The sequence below is a fragment of the Arvicanthis niloticus genome, chromosome 3, assembly GCF_011762505.2.
Source record: "Arvicanthis niloticus isolate mArvNil1 chromosome 3, mArvNil1.pat.X, whole genome shotgun sequence".
Taxonomy (NCBI): Eukaryota; Metazoa; Chordata; class Mammalia; order Rodentia; family Muridae; genus Arvicanthis; species Arvicanthis niloticus.
This window is the reverse complement of record NC_047660.1, coordinates 59,119,321-59,144,666: the sequence shown is the minus strand read 5'-3', so window position 1 is coordinate 59,144,666 and position 25,346 is coordinate 59,119,321. Positions and strand designations below refer to the sequence as shown.

At 42.2% G+C, this 25,346-nt stretch overlaps 1 protein-coding gene across 1 annotated transcript in view; it reads right to left on the bottom strand.

Moving 5' to 3' along the window:
- Positions 1-25,346, bottom strand: part of Atp8a2 (ATPase phospholipid transporting 8A2) — a 480,046-nt gene that overhangs the window by 436,330 nt on the left and 18,370 nt on the right. The gene's annotated exons all lie outside the window — the stretch shown is intronic.

The following is a 25,346-nucleotide window of genomic DNA, read 5'->3' as shown; positions in this document are numbered from 1 at the left end:
GATGCTGGCTTCCTTTCACTTTCTCCTATCTTCTCTTACCCTCTATTTTCTACTTATTTTTGGTTACAACTTACTATGCCGCGTTGGCATGTACAATACATAATTTTTTAAAAGAACTAGAATTGTGGTGGCTGTGGCGATACACACCTACAGTCTCAGCACTGGGGAGATTGAGGAGAAAGTCTTAAGTTCAAGGCCAGCCTGGGTTATATAGTAAAACTCAGTATTTAAAAGAAGACTGCAGTTAAATAATATGATAAAATAAATTTAAATATAGAAATAAAAACCAATGTGTGCTGTATCCATTTGGCAACAATTCTGTCCAAAGCTGTAAAATAGAAACCTAATTTATCTCTTCTGGCTTTTGATTATGTATAGAAAACAACCCCTCCCCCACACACACACACAGAGAAATACTGTAAACCTTGATGACATTTAAAAGCCCCTTTGAAAGCAAGGTGGTCTTCAGAGGCTTTCTTTGATGTTTCCTGGATATTTCTAGGTTGTTTGTCTCCATTCTACCTAGAATTCTCCTTTTCCATCTGCCCTCAAAATTGTATGGTACTACAGTTCAAAGGTCAACTAAAGGTCACAGAATGCCAAAGACAGTGGCTGAGTTAAGACAAGAAAGCATCGAGGTAACAAACGTAGCAAACAAAGGAAATGAATGAAATCTCACAATGTAAATAACAGCATCCCTGGGCATGTGTGCAAAGAATATCACTTATCCTTTACTCCTACTTCTAAAATACGGATGGTTTATGAATGGAAAGAGGCTAACATAGGAATGCTTGTTTCGTTTTCTGTTAAATCTTATTTTCAATAAAAAGACTTTCTCAACGCTGAATTAATCAATCACGCTCAATTTACCACAATGTTGACTTTGCATCTCTGAGACAAAATGTCAAGGATACAATTTTTTTTTTTAAGGAGAGATTAGTTCACTGCAGAGAGTCCCATCGGTGACCTCCCAGATCTATCTGCCATTGTTTGCAGCAGCACAAAGTACCTCCGTGGGGGGAAGCGCAAGTAGAGGCTGCTCACCTTGAGCAATGGGGGAGCTGGCGGGAGGAGTGGGAGGAGGCATCAGGGACCAGTGTTCCCTTTGGAGTCAGAGTCCAGGTGAAGTTCCCCCTTCAACTAGGCTCCAGCTCTTAACAGCCATTAGTCAGCAACCTCATAACCCAATAACCTTAGAACAGCTCTGCCACCCCTGGACTTCAGCACTGACAGTGTCTTTTGTTTCTTAGAAGTAGAAATGGAGACGGTTTATTAAGAAGGGGGAAAGTCCTCACAGGAGTAGGTAGGTATTGGCTAGTGGGTGGGGAGAGGCCGACACGGAAGTTAAGGGGCTGTGTTTTATCTAAACCACACCAGTCACCAGAGCACATGGCATGCCAGGTCTACACTGGACCTAAAGTGAAGGATTTTATCTGGAAGCATAAATATTGTAGATTATCAGTATATGTAAAACATATCTTATTCAGACGTGGTAGCACATACCTGTAGCCCCAGCACTTGGGATGCTGAGGCAGGAGGATCATCATGAGCTCAGGACCAGCCTGGGCTACATAATGAAACCTATCTCAAAAGAGCAAGCAACCAAATAAGCAAAAGCCCAGCACTCACTTTGTCTCTAAAGCGTGCACGATTTCTGCCCTCCCTGCTATCCTTGTTTTGCCTTTGAGTAAAGCAGGAACTTACTTTAATGTATTTTCTTTAAAAACCTATTTGCAATGCTGGCTTTAATAAGAGGTGTAGGTTTCACTAATCTTATTAGACAGTAAAGCTTCTATCTTTAAAAAAAATCTCTTAGAAATGCTAAATACTGTCTCCAGAAATACCAGGAAAACTCTGTTTCAGACAGTCATATTGATCTATGTACACCAATTTCCTGAATGTGCCATGGTCACAAAGCTTTTGGCCACTGATGTCACAGGGCTTTGATGTGTTGGGAAGCCCCAGATCTCTCAGCATGGACATGTACCTACGGCAGGAAGAAGCAAAATATATAAATATCTCCATTTTTTTTTTTTTTACCACAGTTCAGACAGCCAAGCAACAGTGGAATATTGTTCACTATTCACCACCAAATTCCCTGGCCTGGAATGTTATGGAAGGTTACTGACAAGTAAGTCATTGCAACTTCACCTGAGGCAAGTTTGGAATCTCCAGTGAGAAGACCAAGTGACATGATCTCAGCCCAATGAAAAGATTGCCAATAGCTTCAGCTTCTCATAAAAGGCACAGGCGTGCACACACAGAGGCTTCCTTTTTCTAAGGATGCTGAATTCTTCATAAGAACAGTTTGCCTTATAGTTTAAGATAAAATTAGGGGAAGAATAAATAAGATACTTTTTCAGTTGGAGTTTCTAAAATTAATAGTCTATATTTTCTTGATGCAAACCTTTTAAAGAGGAACAGAAACACAAATCAATATAATACCATCAGTGCATGTTCCCTGGGGGATAAAAACCACAAGATCCATTATGTCTGTGAATATGGCTCTGAGGGAACAGAAAGTCCTACCCAACAAAAATAAATAAATAAAAAAGGAGTAACCTACACCATCCATTCTGGACACTTCTACCATACTTTAGGTAAAGATGATTCCAGAAGAAATCTTTATACTCAGCATCAAGGATTTTGCTGTAACAATAAAACATGAACTAATACAGACCCAAGAGAACCCTAAGCATCAATCCCATTCTTTTTGTCAGTAATCCTCTTGTCATTGTTTATTGCTTTATTTCTGCATCTAAATTGCATGCTTTGGAAGACAAGAAGTACAAGCAAGAGTCTTGTCTGTTTCCACTGGCATCCACGGGTACCATGCAAGACTATCTGCCTACAAAGACTCTTACTAAAAATACAACTTTGGATTTACTGGCTTTCTCTCCCAGTAGGCAGAGCCCATACCTAATTGTAGAATAAAAGGTTTCCTATGTCCAGAAGATCCTGTAACTCTGGAGCTTCCAGTATTTTCACTGTCAAGTACTAACAAATGCTTACGCAGCATCCAGCAGATACGCACAAAAGCTCAAGACACCCCAGCATGAAAATGTGCAGAGGTCCTAAGAAGAGCATTGGGAATCCAAGAATGCTTAACGCAGCTGTGTGGCCCTAAACGTCCATCATTCCCCAGGGAAGAGATAGCACCCTATAAAGTGATACAGGAGCCCTTCTTGCAGGAGGGTTATGTTCATGAGAGTAGAACCTATTCATATGCCCACCACACACACACAAACACACACACACACACACAGACACACAGAGAGAGAGAGAGAGAGAGAGAGAGAGACAGAGAGAGAGACAGAGAGAGAGACAGAGAGAGAGACAGAGAGAGACAGAGACAGAGAGAGACAGACAGACAGACAGACAGAGGGAGACAGAGAGACAGGGACAGAGATTAAAACTGGTGATTGTTTTATTTTTGACATATCTAAGCTCAACCATAAAGAAGGAGTTGGAATGTGGCTCTCTGTGAGAGAGCACTTGCCAACCTTGTGCAATCCCAGGGTTCCTTGCCCAGCTTTGCAAAAAGGCAACCCCCTTCAAACGCCGAACATGAGATTATCACTGACCTTCTGCCTGTGAGGTGTCTGGCTGCAAGGTAAGTCAATGTTGTACAAACTTCTTCAAAGCCCAGTTCTCCTCAAAGAGGGACACCTAGCTGTCCCTCTCTTTCAGGGCTTTATCTTCTGCCTGCTTCATGGCTACTGACTGACCCCTGTCTGGACTACCTGCCAGCCCAACTTCAGGCTCTGGGCAGGAATCGCTGACTCCCCTGGGTTCTCCTGTCCTAGAAGGAAAGCCAAAATCTCTAAGTAAATCAGACAAGGCCCTAACCATTTCCCAGTTTAGCAAATAACGGTCTACCCAGCATATGAAGGTCTCTAAAGGAACCGGGGATCTGGCAGCTATGACTTAAGCTACTCATTTGTTGAACTATTCACACTTTTGAAAGGGAAGATATTTAAGAGAAACAAATGACTGACACATGAAGACTACCACACTTCCACTTGGCCACCCAGCTGCCCCCATTTTCCTCCAGGGGACTCCCACTTATAGGACCCCTAAACAATGAGCACAATGGTTGCCTTTTTTAGATTGTCACCTGCTATGTCCTGTGGTGTGGCAGAGACAGCCTGAAAAATCTACCCAGTTCTCAGCCTGGAGCTGTAACCTGGGAGTGTTTCCTGAGAGGAAGTCACGTGATGGGTTCTTATAAAGGGAACAGTACCAGGAAGGACTTGTCTGTCCTGGCGGGTTGAGGCCACTAAGCTATGCTTCTCTCCATCCATCCTACCAAAGTAAAGAAATGTGGCAATTTTGGATGAACCTTTGGGTACTAAAGCCTGCTTGAAAGTGAGCTTCCAGGAGACCTTAAATTACCTTGCTGAAAGGAAAGATCTGTGCTGAGTAACTGACCTCCCAGGAAACACACCACCGTGAACATATTAAGTGTTACTCCACCTAACAGTGGTCAGAAATACACAAATTGTAACAGTGAGGATACACTCCCACCTTTAGATTAGAACAACTTAAGAATGACAATAAATAATAAAGTTTGCAATGAAAAAGTAGAAATGTGTACTCTCAGAGATTGTCACCAAAATAGGAAGAACACGTGCCTGTAGTCTTAGTACTTGAGAATCAGAGGCAGAAAAACAAAAAATCATGAGTTTAAGGTTAACCTTGGCTTTATAGCATAACATCTCCCTCGTCTCCTCGTAATGGACCAGTATGACGTTTCGAAACAGAAATAAATATACAATAAAATCCAAAACTCAGTTCTTCACTCTTTGGACTGTATCATACAGTCACACTGTAAAACATACAAAAAAAAAAAAACAAAACAACTATGTCTTAAGTATCACTTAACAAGTACAAATGTGGGAGACTCAAGTTCAGGTCCCCAGAACCAACATAAGGCTGCACAACTGTCTCACATCTGTAACCTCAGCACTCCCACAGGGATGAGAGGTAAAGACAGGAGAATCCCCAGAAGAGCATAGGCCAGCTAGCCTGGTGTGCATGGCAGCAAACAACATTTGACCCTGTCTCAAACCATGAGGAAAGCAAAGACTGACAGGAAAAGCTGTTACCTGTCCTCAGACACATGCATGCATAAAGATAATAAAACAAACTTCCAATGTTACATCAATGCTTTTAAAATAGCCCATCCCATAGGTTTACCAGGCAAATGCTTATGCAAAATACATTACTGAAATCAATAAGGTGTGTTTTCAGAAAAGCCGCTGTATGCTTTAAATCCTTAAGGAATCTTTTATATGTCTGTTCTCTATTCATAACTGTTCTGTCTGTTTAAGTAATGCTATAGTTAAATAGCAGGCCTTTTTGAAAGGAACAATGATGCCTGCTGTTACAATGCCATCCGCCAAGAGGAGACACAGCAAAGGTAGCTCTAGCTAGGCCTTGAACTCTGAGCTGAATTCACCTCCTTCTTTGTACATCACCTCGTCTCAAGTAGTACTGCACAGGAAAAGAGAACCCACTGGTGAACAGAAAACCCACTGGTGAACAGAAAACCCACTGGTGAACAGAAAACCCACTGGTGCAGCATTTCTTGTCTTCCCTTAAAACCAGAAGCTGAAGCATACATGGTATTCATGATAGGTGCTATATCATACAGAAAAATGGGTTACCTAAGAAGGAAAGAAAAGGGGGGAGGAGAGGTAGCGAGAGGAAGAGGAGGTGAGAAAGGAGGAGGAAGGAAGGAAGAGGAGGAAGAGGAAGTAGAGGGTGGAAGAGGAGGAGGAGAAAGAGGTGAGGAAGAGGAGGAAGAAGAGAAGAAAGAGGAGGAGTCTACTCAACTATCCCCAAAAGAACTTGCGTAAGATTCTGCTTCTTTGAGACCTGTTTGGTAACAAATGCCCCCACACACTTGTTTCATCTCCAAAGCATCCTATGGCAACCCACAGAGTCATTGCAGGCTCTTTACTTGCTCACTTGTTTGGTTTCTGCCGAGCTGAGATGGAAGCCAGTGTCTTGTGCACTCTAGACAAGTACTCTGCCACTGAGTTACTTGCTCGCCTCCAACCATTATTATTTTGTTTTCTCCGCTGTCTGTTTCCAGTTTCATGCAGGTAAGATGTAAATATTACTTGTGCAATTTTTAAAATGCCACATAGTTAATTTATTTTTAGAAGAATGTGGGAAAGCACAAAGAATTCTAAAGATTCCTAGCCAGTAACATCGCTTGTAGTGTAACCACAAGGGCCTGAATCTGTGTGTAGAGTCCCCAGCATCCTGCACTAAAAAGCTGGACATGGTGTCCCATGATTGGAATCCCAATGCTCAAGAGGTGGGGACGGGAGGCAAAGTCAACTTGGTGAGTTGTAAGCCTGTCTCAAAAAGCAAGGAGACAGCTCCTAAGGATTCAACTTTAGCCTGTATGTACACATGAACATACACATATGTATACACAGGGGGAGGGGAAGGGGTATGTTCTCTGTCAATCCTGAGTACATCACACTTCACGGTAAGCTCATAAATCCTGAAATTTGAATCCAAACTTTGGAAATGGAAGAAAAACATAATCAAACCCAGAAGCTAGCCCTGTGGATATACTGTTGTAGAGAATTTGTACAGAATTGTTTGCAGTCATGCCAGTTTAAATCCTAAGTTACACATGTCCTCTCGAGCCCCAGCTTCCTGAGAGAAAGTGGCACTTCCAGGTTGTTGTGGAGTGGCAATGAAAACCTAACAAAGACAATATACTAACTTACTATTCCATCAGATGTTTAATGAACACAACACCATCACAAACATGTAAAAGTGAATCACATTGCATGCACACGATTTCTATACAGTGCTAAAAATGCAAATCAAAAGGGAAAGCTTAGGAACCATCATGGCTCGTCACTGTCTGCTGATAATGACGAATTTTTCAGAAAACCTCTCTCTTTCCTTTGGACTGACAAAACAGCATGCTCTTCTTCCTGGTGCATCTAAAATATGTCCTTCCCTCAGTTAATTATTTACATAGTACCTGTCACATGAGACTGTGCTACTGGCACCCAGGGAAAGGACTCATAAAAAACAAAATGCCAGCTGTGTGGTACTGAGGGCACAAAAGGAGAGGGAAATATATCAATTAACCAAGGGCAATTCTCCAGGAACAAAGGAACCACTTGGTAATGAGCCACAAATTAGGCAATGAAATTTGAGGTCATCTGTGCTCTGAAGCTTTGAAGAACAGAATCATTATGGCTGCCAGGTCTATCTAGTATGCAGAAAGCCTGACTTAGGAAGATGAAGATTCACATTATGAAGGGACATATGCAAGAGAAGTCCAGGGACTGCTTTATGAAACACTCCAGACTATTTGGGGGATTGAGAACAGCCACCTCGATCTTGTAAACTGAAGTCTTTATTCTACCTGCTTAGGAGTGCAGACTTGTGGTGACAGATACTGAAGAGCCAGGTCCAGACACAGCTCTGATTACAAGTCACTTGGTCTCCATGGGTCAGTTTCCCACCATGCAAGGTTAAAGTCAGACACCCATTTATCAAGTGTCTGGCTCTAGCACTGCCCCCTGGTATGTTCAGGGGAACGTTCTAAGACTACTGTGGATGCCAGGAATCCCAGTGTTTCCGAGCCCCGTGGTTCATCTGCTCACTCACAATATAATAGTCTGTTGCTAAAACTGTTATATATTATTAACCACTGTTCTCTTGGGGTGCCCAACTTATAATTTAAGCTTTGTCAAATTATGACCCTACATCCCACCATATGGATATACCTAGATTATTAAGATAGTCTCCTCTACCAGCTAACAATATAAACACCTTTTAGCATGATAGACACTGACATGTTGAGACAGATATGGTAGGGTCTATTATTCCTGATTATGTACAAAAACCCTGGGAAGGTGAAGGGGTTTGTGAAGAGTCAGGTGTCTAGCCAGTGGAACGGCATGCAGTAGCCACCATATTGTCCCGTTTCACCCAAGGCTCCTCTCGCATGGCCGTCTTCCCAACAAGAACCATGGAATGGCAGAAGAACATTGGATTCCATGCTGCAGGCCAATGGAAACACTGCACAAGCTGCACCAAGGGACACCCTCAGAAGGGTAAATGAAAATGCTGTGCTTAAAATTTACAGCTTGTAGAGCTCTGATGCTGAGCTAAGGAGAAGGTTTCAAACACTTGTAAAGGTGTGATTATGTAAATAAGCCATTGTCAGTTGCTAATACTGCTTTGACGGACAGAGAGAAGAATTGTAAGTAGGGTCAGTCAGCCTGACAGAGATGCTAAGACCCCAGCAGAACAGCTGGGTGAAGATCATAGGACTGAGCAGACGCAAGTATCAATTGTAACAACAAAGGAAAACGATTGAACAGATGACCATAAGAATTTGAAAGTGAGCTGCAGACCCGGGGGGTTGGGAGTTGAATCTAAGTAAAGAAGTTGCCGAAGTAGAACCTCTAAGATGATGCTGACCCTGCCAACCACTGAGAGAAAACCTGTAACTATTACAGAGATCCACAACTGGTTGACATGCATAGAAGAAATGAATGCTGGTGGCCAACCCCAAGTGAATGTGTAACACAAAAACTATAGGAAAAAACATAGAAGAAGGTATGGAAGGAATGTAAGAGCCAGAGGCCCAGGACATCTGCTGTCAGATAGTGTTCTCTAGACATGACAAGAAAAATGCACCCATGAACTTGCAATAACATAGTTGCCTAGACAAGCTCTGCATGCTATCATCAACGGACATTGTGACGTGGGCAGGGGTAATTCCACATGGCTCCACCCCCAGATCATCATTGGCTGCTGAGGAAGAGAGAATCAGTTTCCTCCAGGGACAACTCCCAGATAGGCTCTCCTATCCCACATGGTCACCCTGGACACACGTACATAAGCTAAGTGAACTCAGCCATACACACACATGTATATACATGTAACAGTAAGAAGTAAGAAGAGATCGTGAGTTTGAGAGAGGGGATGGGAGGAGTTGGAGAGGGAGTGAGGAGTGGAGGGAGGCAGATGCAGTACACAAGTATGAAGTCCTCAGAAAATTGAAACAAGAGCATCTTCCCTAAAAAAGATCTCAAAGGCAAATCCACAGCACTGAGGAGGCCACTGAAGAAGCTTTAACATTATTATGCTTAAGTTTTTCAGAGATACTTTGGAAAAATAAACCAACCCACAATTATCTTTAAAATGCTTCAATAACCTTTTCCACAGACTCTTCCAAAATATTCATTTTAGCATCTTGTCCTTATTACAACTCAAATTATTTCCTGTGGCATTTGGAATTAAATCGAGATCTTAAGCCTTAGATGTCCAGTGCCCCATCCTGTTTCTCATAATTTTCATGATTGAACATAATTAACCTCAGGACAATACCCAGATACCAGTAGCCATCTCCTTCCTCCCCTGAAGGATATGAGGCCCAGAGAATTCCTTTCTGTTAATAGATACCTTAGACGTTATTATTAGACATTATTATGAAGCCTGCAGCCATTATGATAATTTCTTGGCAGACAATGTGTGTCACAGCCCACAGCAGATGAGAACCAGCCTCCTGGTGTAGCCAGCCATGGTAGGTCTAGAAAACATTGTTTTCAGGACAATATAGACAGAAGAGAAAAATAAACAACAGAGATTGTCAAACTATAATCTCATAAAATATGTGAATTTGAAACTGTAACTAAAGATATTAAAAATAAGCGTCACGATAATGCTTTACCCCAAAGTACTCCAGTAACCCTTTGCATAGGTGCCCAGAGTCAAGTATTTTAATTTCTAAGAGGTGCCTTCTGCAGAATTACAAGAGGATCTTAGTATTTTTTCTGCATCTAAAACCAGAAATTAAAAGTGCAAAATTGGTTTCCTTGAAGTATCTAATCAAAGAACAGAGGATGAAGTCCTGTAGCATCAGAGATGTGAGGATTCCCTGACTTAAAAGTCTAGCCCACAGATCGCACTAATTAATAAGAGAGTTCTATGCTAATTTACAATATTTTGCTTTGCTATATGAGAACCTAAATACAAAGGGCACACGCAGTAAGACAAGAAAGAGTTTCAGTCTTCACAGGGTGAGTGCAGCAGCTTGCCACAGAAAACCCGCACAGAACTCCCACTGACCTCCTGGCCTGGCAGGAACCCATGAAATCAGAAACAGCTTGTTTGGGACCCTGAACTTAGATTTGAGTGCTGACACAGAGGGGAGCCTCCAGCATGAGTAGAAACATGTTTGACCAGGAGGGAGCACAGCTCCCGCATGAATAAAATTAAACCTACTGTGAGACCTAGCAGTGTTGCGCTTACTGGAGCCCGATGTTGGACGCCAAACTGTTGCAGCCCGTACTGCCCGTTCCGGTCCGAGGGTCAGGGTCTAGCGAGAGAGAGAGTGGGGATAAAGGGGAAGAGACGCGAAGAATGGAGACAAGACAGAGATTCTGATCAAGTCTCGTTTATTGAAGGGAATTTTGAGCTATTTATAGGCTTTTGCCACGTGTCTTGTAGGCGCGTGGATACCACGTGCCTTGTAGGTGTTGATATGACGTAAGCCTTACAGGCGTCTATAGCGTGGACAGCACGTGCACCGCAATGTCTTGTAGGCATGGATAGCACGTGTGCCTTATAAGCATGTATGGTGTAGATAGCACGTGGACAGCACGTGAACTGCATTGCCTTGTAGGCGTGACTACCACGTGCACCTTGTAGCTGGGGCCAGTAAATAGCAACACAAAATATGTGGGATATCAGAGTGTGCTTCAGCTGTTGTAGGCTATTGAAAACCAAATCTTTCGTCAGGGTATATGGTTCCAGATGGCTGCAAAGTTGATCTAGCCGCTTTCTGCTAAAGTCGGCTCCCAACATAGCAGCAGCCAAGCTAGCCCACAGCTGGGACTGTCCATGTCACCATGGGCAGGAACACAGGGCAGAGCACAGATCCTAGCAACAGTGATGGCAAGTACAAGTGCTGACTGCAATACCCCAGAGGGGAACGGAACACCCGGCAGAGAAACCAGGGCTTTGTCCATCAGCTACAACAGGGTAAAAATAACTTCTAAATGCCATCATGGAAAAGAACTTCAAAGAGAAGATGCTTTTTTCCCAGTAGAGACACTTTTTCAAGTTCAATGCCTAAGAGATGATGACCCTCCCAACAGTCATACTCCTCCTATACTCTGTCTGAGCACCAGGAGGCACAGGAGAGCTTGAGAGAGCTGGGGAGGGCCGGGTGGTGCCTGAAATAGTATTCAACACTAAAAGGAGGAAATGTAAATGCATGTTACCAAGTGGAAGAAGTCAGGCTGATAACGGTTGTTCACAGTAGGTCTCCAACTCTGGCATTGCAGAAAAGGCACAACTATGAAGACACAAACACAAACCAGGAGCTGCTGGGGCTTATCAGAAGGGAGGGCTGGACTGTGCAAACAGTGACCTTGTCGGTAGTGAAATGTTCCATGTGAGGCTGTAATGGTGGGCACACGTTCTCTGCATTTGTCAAAACCCATAAGATGTACAGAAAACAAGAGTGAACCCCAGTGACAGCTATGAGGCCGGAGTGATAATAATGTAATAATGTTCATTTTTATCATAAAAATGGTCTGTGAGCTGGGGAGATGGCTCAGTGGTTAAAGCAGTGGTTCTCAACCTGTGGGTTGTGGGGACAACCCTTTCACAGGGGTGGCCTAAGGCTACCAGAAAACACAGATGTATGCATTATGATTCATAACTACAGCAAGATTACAGTTATGAAGCAGGAATAAAATTAATTTTATGGTTGGGGGTCACCACAACATGAGGAACTGTAGTAAAGGGTTGCAGCATTAGGTAGGTTGAGAGCCACTGGGTTAAAGTGTTTATATATGACTAAGGACTGAAGTTCGGGTCCCTAGCACCCATGTAAACAGTGGGAGAAGCAGGACAGGCATAGAGACTGGTGGAGCCCTAAAGCTCCCTGGACAGCCAGTCTGGCTAAATCAGTGAGCTCTCAGTTCAAGAAGAGATCTTATCTCAAAAAAGAAAGTGGAGAGCAACAATGGGAGACAGGCAGCTGACACTGCCCTCTGACTTCCACATGCTCGGAAGTGGACATACTACTATACATAAATGTGCACGCCCACATGAGTACATGTGCACACACACACACAAACACGGATGCACACATACACACATGCACACAGATACACACACACATATACATGCACACACAGATGCACACACACAGATGCACACATACACACATGCACAAGATACACACACGCGTATATACATATGCAGACACACACATACACACAGATGCACACACACATACAAACACAGGGATGCACAAGAGCACGCACATACATACACACATGTACACAGACACACACATGGATGCACACATGAACAGAGACACACACATGCACATAGAGGCATACGTGCACACTAAAACACACACACATACCCCAAAAATTCACCAATGTGATTGGAAACAGAAATAGCAAGAGAGTGAAAGGCAAGAGGAGGGAAAACTGCATTTTCTGTATAATTTTGTTGTATACTTTAAGCTGCCCTAAGTGCAGCCTGCAGAAGGAGAAAAGAGACAATAATAATGCTGGGATGAGGGTCAGTCACAAAGCCTGGGGTGTTCAGGAAGAATGACAGAGATGGCTCTCCACTAGAGCCCAGCAGCCCTTCGACAGCAGGCCCTGAGAAATACAACATAGCTGAAGCACAAGACAAGTACTTCAACAGAGCGTTTAAATACATTGAAGGTCTTTAAGGAAATAATAAATCCATAAAAGAAATCTATGGAACCTTGAACTAACAGTGTAATAAAATGGAAATTTAAAAAAAAAAAAAAGCTCACGATTTGCAAGTAGAAACAGAATCGATAAAGAAAACCCAAATTGCGGAAAAATTGGAAATGAAAAATTTAGAAACTTGGATAGGAACCTCAGAGGCAAGCCTCACCAACAGAATAACAAAAGATGGAAGAGAAAATCTGTCATTAAAAGACAAGATATAAGTAAGGAATATCTCAGTAAAGAATGTTAAGTCTTTAAAAAGAAATATCCAGGCACAAAACATCCAGAAAATCTGGGACACTATGAAAAGGCCAAATCTACAAAGAAGAGGAATACAGAGAGGAAGGCAGAGAATTTCAGGTCAAAGGCACAGAACACATTTTCAACAAAATCACAGGAGAAAATTTCACCAACCTAAAGAAGGAGACTCCTCTTGAAACATAATTATCAAAACAGTAAACATGAAGAACAAAGAAAGAATATTAAAAACTGCAAGGGAAAACAGCCAAGTAACATGCAAAGGCAGACCTATTAGAATAACACCTGACTTTTCAATGAAGACTCTAATAGTCAGAAGGGCCTGGACAAATGTTCTAACAGATGCTGGCCCACACTACTATATTCAACAAAACTTTCAATCACAATACATAGAGAAAAAGACATTCCATATAAAACCAAAACCTAGCCCTTTAGAAGGTACTAGAAGGAAACTTCAATCAAAAGATACTAACCTCATTCAAGAAAAATGCAGGTAATAAATAATCCCAGACAAGAAAATCAAGAGATAAAAAACATCTATATACTACAACAACAACAAAAACAGGACTAGGCAAACAGTCCTCACTGATAACTCCATCAATGGTCTCAATTCCCCAATAAGAAGACACAAGCTAAGAATGGATTTGAAAACAGGATTCATCCTTCTGCTGCATCTGAGAAACACACCTTAACACCCAAGGATAGGCATCACCTCAGGGAAGAAGGATAATAAAAGATATTCCAAGCAAATGGACCTAAGGAACAAGCCAGTGTGGCCATTTTAATATCTAACAACATAGACTTTAAACCAAAACTAATCAGAAGAGATAGGGAAAGATACTACATACTCATCAAAGGAAAGATCCACCAACAGGACATTGCACCAAACACAAGTCCAAAACCACCACAAAAACTACCACTCAGCTAAAATCACATATTGATGCTCACACAGTGATAGACTTCAGTATGGTACTGTTGCCAAAAGACAGGTCATCCAGGCAAATACTAAGCAGAGAAATGGCAGAGCTAACTGACATCTTAAACCAAATGGACCTAACAGATTTTTTTTGTAGTTTTTCGAGACAGGGTTTCTGTGTAGCCCTGGCTGTCCTGGAACTCACTCTGTAGACCAGGCTGGCCTCGAACTCAGAAATCCACCTGCCTCTGCCTCCCAAGTGCTGGGATTAAAGGCGTGCGCCACCACCGCCCGGCACGACCTAACAGATATTTACAGAACATTTAACCCAAACACAAAAAGTGCACCTTCTCAGCATCTTACAAACCTTCTCAAAAACTGATCACATACTCAAGCACAACAAACACAAGAAAATTGAAATAACCCTCTGCATCCTATCTGACCACCACAGATTAAAGCCGGGTAACACCTACAACAGACACACCAGAAAGCTTATATGTAGACTGAACAACTCTCTACTGAATGTAAAACGGGCCAAGACAGAAAGTATGGAGAAAAAAACAACCAACCTTTCTAGAATTGAATGAAAATAAAAACACAACGTACTGAACCTTATGGAACATTGTGAAGGCTGTTCTAAAAGGCAAGACCACAGCACTGAGTGACTACATTTAAAAAATTGGAGAGTACACATATTAGTATCTTAAAAGCATTTTTTTCCCTTAGAAAAAAATCAATAATACTGAAAACCCCTTAGCCAAATTAATCAAAAGGCAAGAAAAAAGTTTGAGAAGATCAAACTAATAAAATTAGAGATGAAGAGGACATAAGAACAGATAGATACCCAGGAAATTCAGAGAATAATGACATTATTTGAAAGACTGTACTCAGCCAAATTGGAAAATCTAAAAGAAATGGATAATGTTCTTGATATGTGCCACCTACCAAAGATAAATCAAAATCAAATAAGAAATTTAAACAGTGAAATAGAAGCAGTCATTAAAAGTCTCTCAATAAAAAGAGAAAGCAAGCAAGCCCAGGGCCAGATGGTTTTAGCACAGCATTCTACCAGACTTTCAAGTAATAATTAAACCCAATAATTCTCAAATTATTCCACAAAGTATAAACAGAAGGAACATTGCCCAATTCTTTTTATGAGGCCACAGTCACCCTGATACCTAAATCACATAAAGACCCAATATAGAAAGAGAATCACAGAACAATTTCCCTCATGAATAGAGACATGAAAATTCTCAATAAAATAATTGTAAACCAAATCCAAGAACACATCAAGGAAACCATCCACTGTGATCAAATAGGCTTCATCGCAGGGATACAGGGGTGGTTCAACAATCATAAATTGACAATGTAATACATCCTTTTAAACTAAAAGACAAAGTCCACATGATCACCTATCTCATTAGAAAAGGCCTTTGAAAAAATCTAACACCTCTTCATGATAAAAGTCCTGAAGAGACTAGTGATAGAAGGGACAAACCTCAACATAATAAAGGCAATTTACACCAAGCCCATAGCCAACATCAACTTAAATGGAGAAAAACTCAAAGCATTCCCACTAAAATTAGGAACAAGACAAGGCTTGTCCAGGCTCTCCATGCATATATAATACAGTCTTAGCTAGAGCAGTAAGACAACTGAAGCAGATCAAGGGCATACAGATAGGAAAAGAAGAAGTCAAAGTATCTTTATTTGGAGATGATAGATGATATCATAACCATAAATGACCCTAAAAATTCCACCAGGAAACTCCTACAGCTGATAAATATGTTCAGCAAGGTGGCAGGATACAAAAGTAACACACAAAGATCAGTAGCCCTCCTATATACAAATGACAAGCAGTCCTGGAAAAAAAGTAGGGTAATAATACCCTTTCACAATAGCCTCAAAAATTATAAAATATCTTGGGGGCACCTCAAACAAAACAAGTGAAAGACGTATATGATAAAAACTTTAAGACATTGAAGAGAGAAACTGAAAAAATATCAGAAGACAGACAGATCTTCTATGCTTATAGATTGTTAGGATTAACATAGTAAAAATGGCCATCCTACCAAAAACACACACACACACACAAGCAGAATATCTAAAATGCTGCTGAAAAATAAAAGAACTGCCAGCGATATCACCATCCCCCTCTCAAACTGTACTGCAGAGCTCTGGTGATAAAAAACAGCACAAGACAGACACATTGATCAGTGGAACAGAATCAAATATGGGAGAGACAGCTGAAACTAAGGCCCACTGGAAATGTAATACAGAGGAAGCCTTATATAATATATACATATATTAAGGGGAGCTAAATGAACTCGCAAAATAATGGACCGAACCCCAGCTGGATACCACACTGGTGACCTGCCTGCAATGTACTCTAGTGCAACGGTGGCACGAAGCTTGTAGGAGAAACCAACCAACCTCTTGTTTGAGTTAAGGCCCTCTCCATGAGATGGAACCCATAGCCAATGCTGCTTGGGTGTCCAAGAACCTGAGACTAGATAGGTCATGGATCTAGGGAAGAGCTAAATACTAATTTTCTATTAATGACACACAATGAAATGCCTCCTAATGACATTCTGCTATACTCAAAGATCAGTGTCTTGCTCAGCCATCATCATAGAAGTTTTCTCCTGCAGCAGTTGGGAACAAATACAGACCCTCAGTTAGACAATATTCAGAGTGAGAGACCTTGGAACACCCATCCCTAAAAGGGATGTCTCCATCAAATCCCTGCCCTAAAAACTCAGGGAGCCCTGTGGAAGAAGAGGCAGAGAGACTATAAGAGCCAGAGGGGATGAGGGACACCAAGGAAATAAAGCCTCTAGGCACAATAGGGTTGTCACAGAGACTGTGACAGCATGCACAGAGCCTCTATGGATCTGCAATATATGAGGTCCTAGAGCTGAGACACACGCCCCATCCCTAACCCAGAAGCCGTCTCCAATTGATGGCCACTTGCAAATGAAAACTTAGTTTTCTCCAAGGGAGTCTCACTGGAGAAATAAACCATTCTTAAGGGTAGGCCTCAGATGCAACTAAATACCAGATGAAGGTAACCAATAAGTAACATTCCATTAAAATCAAATACAAATAAAGAAAAAAGATACTTCCAGAACATATGTTCCCATTGGATTTCAGTGGAAAGGAGGATATGATTACCATTGTACAGAAGAAAACCCTAATCTAATACAGCATAAAAATCTAGACAGAAACGAGTTTAAAACTTGTTTAAAGTAAGCCTGTGAGTTTCTGGCAATACCAGAGCCAAGCTGAGCTATACAGCTCCTCCTGAACTCTCTAGCAATAGATTCCTCCTCCTCCTCCTCCTCCTCCTCCTCCTCCTCCTCCTCCTCCTCCTCCTCCTCCTCCTCCTCCTCCTCCTCCTCTTCTTCTTCTTCTTCTTCTTCTTCTTCTTCTTCTTCATCTCATGTCTATGCTGTCACAACCGTAGTTCATGAGTCTCAATACAGCATAACTAGCCAAGGTGGGATGGGCTATGCAACAGGAACTTTGTTCCCCACAAAGCCCCCTTAGGAGGATCTGGAAGCTCAAAGTGCAGGGAGCCATTGCCTAAGGTCTGCCACAATGACAACTATCACAACCTGGACCATTATAAATAATACAAACTAATATCTCATAATGCCAGAGGCTGGCAATCCAAGATCAAGGCCCCCAGAGATCTGGTGTCTGGCAATAGCTGACTCTGTTTCCAAGACTGCTGTGCTCATATGTCAGAACGAAAAGGGTTGCGATGGCTTGAGTCACTGTATCTCTTCCCAATTCTTATAAACTTAGCCCTTAATGCAACTGCATCAGGAGGTAAGTAGGTCACGAGAGGTTTAGCCTCATAGACAGAGCTAGCACCCTTAGGAGAGGACTCCGGGAAGCAAGTTCATCTCCTTCTCCTCCCATCTCTTCCACCAAGTGCCAATGTCATGCTCACTTCTCTCACCACCATATGATGCTGCAAGGCTCTTTTTTCGAATCAGACACCAAGACCTCACTAGACAAGGAATCAACTGGCACCTTGACCTTGAACTCCCCAGCTTCCAAAACTGTGAGAAACAAATTTCTATTCCATAGTGTTTTGTTATCATGTGTTAAAGAGATTGAGAGAAACACAGGCCCCCACACCCATGACAGAACCAAACATCTCCTGGGAGTCCTGTCATGATTACACTGGTGGGTGACTCACCAACAGAATCTACCTCCTTTTTTCCTCCTTCCCCTTCCCCTTCCCCTTCTTTCTTTCTTTCTAGTGATAGAGCTTGAATTCAGGACCTTGTGCATATAATATACAGACACACTCTAACAGTTACATTATAAGCCCAAACATTAATTTTGGATGCACATGACACACTGTATATCCACAAAGGTCTGTTTAGTTAGCACCCAGTCTGACTTAGCTAACTGCCTACTGAACAGGCAAATAAGGGAGACTGATCCAATAAGCCAGCCATCTACTTGCTAGTACCAAGGCAAACCAAAAGAGGAGAAAGGAAATGTTTTGGAAAAAGTCAATAGAAAGATACACACCCTATGCCACACAGCCAGCCTACAGCCATGAAGACCATTTACAGCTAACATTGAGATCTCGTGTGTGTGGTTACCACTTCCTTCTACTCGACCCAAGCCCTATCTGTGTTATTCACAACTTAGCCTACATTGCTTTTTAAACAACAGAGCTCAACGCAGGAAAATAGTGTGAGAAATGTTGTTTCCAAAGAAGAGGAAGAAGAGGAGAAGGAGGAAGAGGAAGAAGAAAGAAGAAAAAGAACCTTTGTTTTGCCATAAAAAGGAAGCAAGAACTTCCTTACCCATATTCTGAATCAGCATCTGTTAGAAGCATTGCCACTGGCCTTATTTGTCTGGTTAAACATGTAACTTAATAATAATAATATAAGCATTTGCTACTTTGTAGCAGATTGGGACTATTTGAGAAAAGCCTTTTAAAAAGCTAGTCTGCAGTGGTTTGAAGGCATGAGCACTGTCTTAGTTACTTTTCTATTGTGAAGAAATACCATGACCAAAGCAACTTATAAAAATAGACGTAGAGGCAGAGATCAAGACTGGGCCTGACACAGAGCTTTTGCAACCTCAAGGCCCATCCCCTGTGACACACTTCCTCCAATAAGCACACATTCCTAACTAGTCCACCAACTGAGAACCAAGCATTCAAATATGAGCATAAAATATGTTTTATGCTAAAACAGAAACAAAGACCGAATCTGTCATAGTCCACAGTTCTGGAAAAGTCTATAAATGTACTAACCTTGCTTTTTGCCTTCTGTCATTCTGCTTCTGGCTAACTCTTCTAGCTAATAATTAAAAGGACTTGAGAACAAGAAACAAACAAACAAACAAACAAAAAAACATGAAGCCCAAACTTGTCATTCAATAGGACATCACCAAGCTGATGCACACTGAAGCTTGACACCCATAGTCACACTATAGCTTGGATATAAAATGTCCCCTAAAGTTTCGGATGTTGGTCCAGCCTGGTGCTATTGGGAGGCAATAGAACCTCTAAGAAATGGGGCCAGGGAGGAGACTTTGGGTTATTGGCAGGTGTCTTTCCCCTTGAAGGACACTGTGAGAGACTGGCAACTTCCCAGTCACTCTACATAGCTTTGCTTCACCACACACTCTACACTATAATGTGTCACTTTGTCCCAGCCTCAAATCAACTGAGCCAGTCCAGTCATGAACTGAAACTTCCAAAGACATGTGCCAATAATGAAACTTTCCTCTTTACAACTTGACTATCTTAGGTGTTTCGTTATAGTAACAGTAAGCTAGGGCAAGCTTACTGTTAGGGAAATACTGAAATGCCTCTGCACTAAGGTAAATAGCCATTGTCTTCAGCTGTTTCTGAAGCCCAACCTTCTCAGCTCCTTCCCTGGCTTCCCCAAAGCCTTTTCATAAGCACAAGACCAGTACTTGCCAAAGAACAGAAAGACACACACCCCGCCCTGGCTCCAGGCTGCCCTGCTCTGTTAGGACTGCAGTCTGCATCAGCTGGCATGATCTCAGACTCTTTGGGATCAAATGGCTTGAATATGACCCTGTGTGCATTTCTGAAAAGAATCATAATGGATGCTCATTACGGTGGTCCTTAGTCAGCAAGAATGGGCCGACATATCCAGATCCCTCTGGATAAAAAAGCATCATAAGGAAAGTTCCTTCCAGAAGTTAAGTGCTCTCTTAAGATTAGAGGAAGCAAAGGATCACCTCTGAATCGACATGCTTCAGTTATCTGGCCACACCGCACACACACACATACACACACACACACACACACACACACACACACACACACACACACACACACGGAACAATGTGCTCCTCAGCGGGCCCAGAAACTGCAACCTCCACAGACACAAGTAGTTTCCAGACTGTGATCCCAGAACTGTTAGAAATACAGTTCTCTATCTCTTACTAAGACCATTTAAGCCAGACCCCCAGGAGGTGGAGTCCAGCCATGCCCACACCAAGACTATAGGCAACACCATGCATGCTTCAGTTGAGAATTATCCTGCACCCAATAGCCCCCCTGCCTGTTGTGCATGCAATCCCCAGGGATCTGGTCATACAAGTAGATTAGATACCCAGTTTCCAAAGTTTTTGAATTCTACTTCAGCCAGTCTTCAAAAGGACATATGTGGGTCATGGCTGCCCCTTGTGACCACCTTTCCAAGCAGAGTTAAAGACCAGAAGGAATAATAGTACAGGTGTGGGCAAAGCCTAGAGATTACACCGTCTGTACCTATCTTTGCAGATTGATGGATGCTGCTAAGAAAGGGTGCTTCATGACTGATACAATCACTTTGTCTTTCTCCATCATCTCCACTCTAGCAGAATCGACACTTTTTCCTGTCACCTCTCAACCTTAACTATAGCTTTTAAAGTTTTTACTAAAAGATATTTTTCGATTTATCTTATTTTATGTGTGTGTTTAACTTGCATGACCCATAGAGGTCAAATGAGGTCATTGGATACCCTGGAACTAGAGTTAAGAATCATGTAGCTCTTGGTCCTCTGCAAAAGCAGTAACTGCCCTGTGACCTCTGAGCCATCTCTCCAGCCCTGTTATCCATAGCCCCTGAGGGGCTGTGTCTTCCTTCCTTCTCAACTTCCTCAAGGACATGGGCAAAACTTGCTCCAATTTGTATCTCTGGGACTCCTGTCATAAAGTATTCAGTCAACAGTGTTTAATTGTGCGAAGAGCAATAGAGTGAGGCCAACTTTTACATGGGCTGCCCTCGGGTACCTGGTGGCCTATAGTAGACACTGGGCTACAAACATAGAAATGTAATAGTCCTTTAAAAAAGAAAAGTTTCAAGAGATTACAAAAGGGGGTGATTTTTTGATCAAGAAAAATAAGTTTCAGCAGACTGCAAGGTGCTGGGTCTGTGGTGTGAGTGTGAACTGAGTCAAGGTGGATGAAGAGCAGGGAACCCTGGTCCCTGTGTCTGACTGGGAATCACACCCCCTGTTCACCAGTAACAAGACAAAGAGATTCAAAGGGACCCACACATCTTTAGATTTCAAGCAAGAGTTTCAAAACCCTTGTTCTTTGGGACTCGATGTAAACAATCAGGAACCTGACTATATATGCTAGTCTCTGATAGTCCTCCTAGAACCATGCTTAATCCTGAAGGCCTTCATTGTAAAACCTGAGGTAAATCCAATGTAGGGGGCATGTACAGACAAGACTCCTGCCATGGGCAACTTTCCTGAGCCTTGGGGGACCAGCTTACCCTGGTCCCAGGTTTCTGCTGTTCCCAGGGCCTCTCTGTAATTAAGAAAGCTGCTCTGCTTCACTTGTCTCCTTAGTGAACTGCTCAGCACACTAGTGGCAATGGATTGGCATCCATGTAGGATGTTACTGAAGTGCCTTGAGTTAACCCCTGGGAATGCTCTTGCCTCGTGGTGAGCCTGTTTCTTCGGGTAGCTGTCTGCAAACTGATGAGAAAGCAAATACACACATGGGAAAGGCAGGCTTTTACCCAAAGCTAAGAGGCAGAGTTAACAATCACCAAAATGCCAGTCTCAAGATCTAGTTACTAAGAGTAAAGTCAGGGAATATGGAAAAAAACTATGTATCCAAGAGTAACTGCATGGTTGAAGGCTATCATGGGCTACCTGGAATCAAAGGCAAATTAGTCTCTGATCCAAGTGGCTGAAACCACGAGCCAGAAGTAAGGGTGACACCAAGGCCTTTCCTTACATAAATGTTTAAAGTATTACTATGTGTCATTGTACAAAGCTAGAGGATCTAATAATACTACTTTCTTCTAGTGAAAGATAATGTAATGTCTATCTTCCTGAGTTTGGCTTATTTCACTTAGCATGATAATCTCCACTTCTATTCATTTTCCTGCAAATGACAGAATTTCATTCTTCCTATGGTTAAATAAAACCTGATTATAAACATATACCATATTTTATTTATCTATTCATCTGTTGATAGACATCTAGGTTGTCACCATAACCTGGCCATTATGAATAGTGCCACAATAAACATGAGTAGATTGGTTTCTCTGTGGTTCACTGAGGCTTAGAACCCTTAGGTATAATACCAAGGCCTTTTCTGAAAGGTAACTCCGACTGTGGACATGTCACAGATGGCCCAGTGCCAACGGAGAGACATCCTCAGCATACACAGTACTGACAATTATAGGGGAGGGACAAAACTTTCCTGTGTCAGCTCCACCAGTTCTACAGCTGAGCCCTGCCAGTCAAACTGAGGGAACAGGGAGATTTTAATCTTAAAAAGTTAATTGCATTTTAATATTTTAGATTACATGGAACGGAACAGACAGAAAGGAAAAAGAGAGAGAGAGAAAGGCATTGTCCAGAGAACTTACACATCATCTCAACATAAATGATAACTGTGGAGTTTCAATGAGATAAAGAGAAAGGAAGGGTTTCAAGGACCAGTAGATTGTAGGAGGGAAAATATTCAGAAAAAGTAATTGAAGATAAAGATTGCTCAAGAAGATTTACCATCTGGTCCCTCAGTGCTCTAGAATGCTGAGAGTCCATCAGAGACACCTTCACAAATGGGAATACATGTCCTCCTCTTAACTAATAAGGGCAAAGCAGCTAGTTTTTCTTCGGTGTCTGGTGTTTCTTAACTGCTTCCCTCGAAAGGATTCATCCATAAAACAGACATGTGTTAGGGTAGCACACTCAGTAGGGCTCACAGCCTGAGGAGTCTCCATCCAAGCTACTTCGTTGCCTGGCCAGTTACCTGCCTTCCCTTCCTCTGCCTTCTCTGATTAGAAGATTCTGCAGGCTCAGGAGCCAAGTCAGCTCTAAACTGCTACATTCTAGTCAGAGTTGCCATTTGTCTTGGTTTTCTGATTGCTACATCATTGCTACAAAGCAGTAACTTTCCTTTTGGTTACAGAATAAAATGCAGATACTGAGAACTTCACAAGGCAAGTACATGGCTTATGAACCTCTCTCTAAAGGAGCATTTTTGCTGATACCTGCCTTAGACGAACTTCTCTGCATCACTCATTCTACTGAAGTTTCATCCCCTTGGACCAGTCACTTCCCCTCTCAGTTTATCAGTGGTCACTGACACACTAACCACAAGCCCCGTCCTCCTACAGTCCGTAAGGTAGACTGAGACCATAGAAACTGTATGTTAAAAGCTTTAAATTGGTTTTCGGGGGTTTTTTGTTTGTTTGTTTGTTTTAATTAGGGATGGGGCCCAAGTTCCCATATGTTAGGGAAGAGTTAGTCTCCTAGCCCTTGCAACTCACTTTTTATGATGGATTTTAAAGTGGTATCAGTTATACTGACCACTCATTTAATTAACCAACAACAGCCCAAACAATAAAAACCATATTTATGGGAAAACTATCAAAAGTCAGGCAACTTGCAGGTTCTCTAGTGTCTCTCAATGATCCTGAGAACGTGATCCCATTTTATAGTTTGGTTGACTGAGGTTGGAGAAGGTTCATAGTTTTACCAAAATTTCTTGGCCAGTATCTGGAACTTGGATCTTTCCAAGGCCTAGAGTTAAATGGTCAAGAACTGAGTGCTGAACACTTATTACAGTCCAGGTAAGTACACAGTGAAAGGAATCTTGAATTCTTCCCTTAAGGCAATGAAAGGTGTTGAGTTTAATCTAAATACTTTTGAGAAGATTAAAAATAAATAAATAAACTTAAGCATGCCACAAGTGGCTTAGAGAAAGAAAAGTTCTCCATCTTGATCATCCTGGAAGCAGGCACCAGCAGCAAGGGCCACTGGGATGGGATGAATGTGTGAAGTACTGCTTCTCTCACTGCAGCCCCAAGTCCTGCTGAGTGTGCAAGGGCATCAGTGAGCCTCTCTGCTCTCCCAGCAGGGGACCTGGCACGGTGCTTCCCTTCATATGTTTCAGCATCAGTGAGTGTACCCAGGGACAACCTGGAGAAAGTGCTTTTGAAACTCTTACTTTTAAACCACGTACTTGTAATTAATTGTACATTATGATAGATTGGTGCCCGCTGACATAACTCAAACCATTTTCTTAGCTACAAATACTTGATGAGGCCATTGTAACTGGCATACATTACCATTTTCCTGACCCTGAAACTCACTTAAGGCAGCCTGCACAAGGGTCCCCATGGGATAAGGATTTCTTCAGAATACTTTTTGAATGGCATCCTACAAGGACAAGAACCCCAACAGATTATTTCCCTGGCAGAGCAGGAATCTAAACAGCATCAACTCCAGCTATTGTTACTGCTAGGTTAACTCGTAATGATATTCAAGGCATGAGATTGAAGGCCAAGACCTTCTGTCCCTCAAGGACCCACATGAAAAGAGAACAAAATTGCAAAGTACTTGTTACTATATCTGATCACTAGTTTTGTTCCTTATCAACCCAGTGCTGTCTCTTCTACTGGACATCTGGCCTCAGTGAAAGAGGAAGAGCCTAGCCTTGCAGAGACTTGAAGTGCCAGGGAGCTGGAATACCCAGGGGGGCTCACCCCTCAGGGAAGGAGGGGAGGGGGATAAGAAAAGGATTGTGGGAGGGGTTTCCCTCAAGGAGGGCAGTGATCAGGATGTAAAGTGAATAAGTAAAAATAAATAAATACACACATACATACATACATACGTAAATAAATATTTCTCGGAGACAGAGATTATGACTTAATCACAGCCCAGTGCCTGGCACAGTAAAGCTTGCTAAAGATGAATGAATAAAATGAGTAGACCTTAGGAAAAGGGATAGGTAATGGATGAATAGGCAGATAAACAGACAGGCAAAGAGTGGACAGAGTCAAAGGAGCTTAGGGTGAGGAGAAGCGAAAGGAATGGATTTACTCAGAATGAGGCAGAGTTGAACAACCTGGAGTCATCCTCTGTAACTC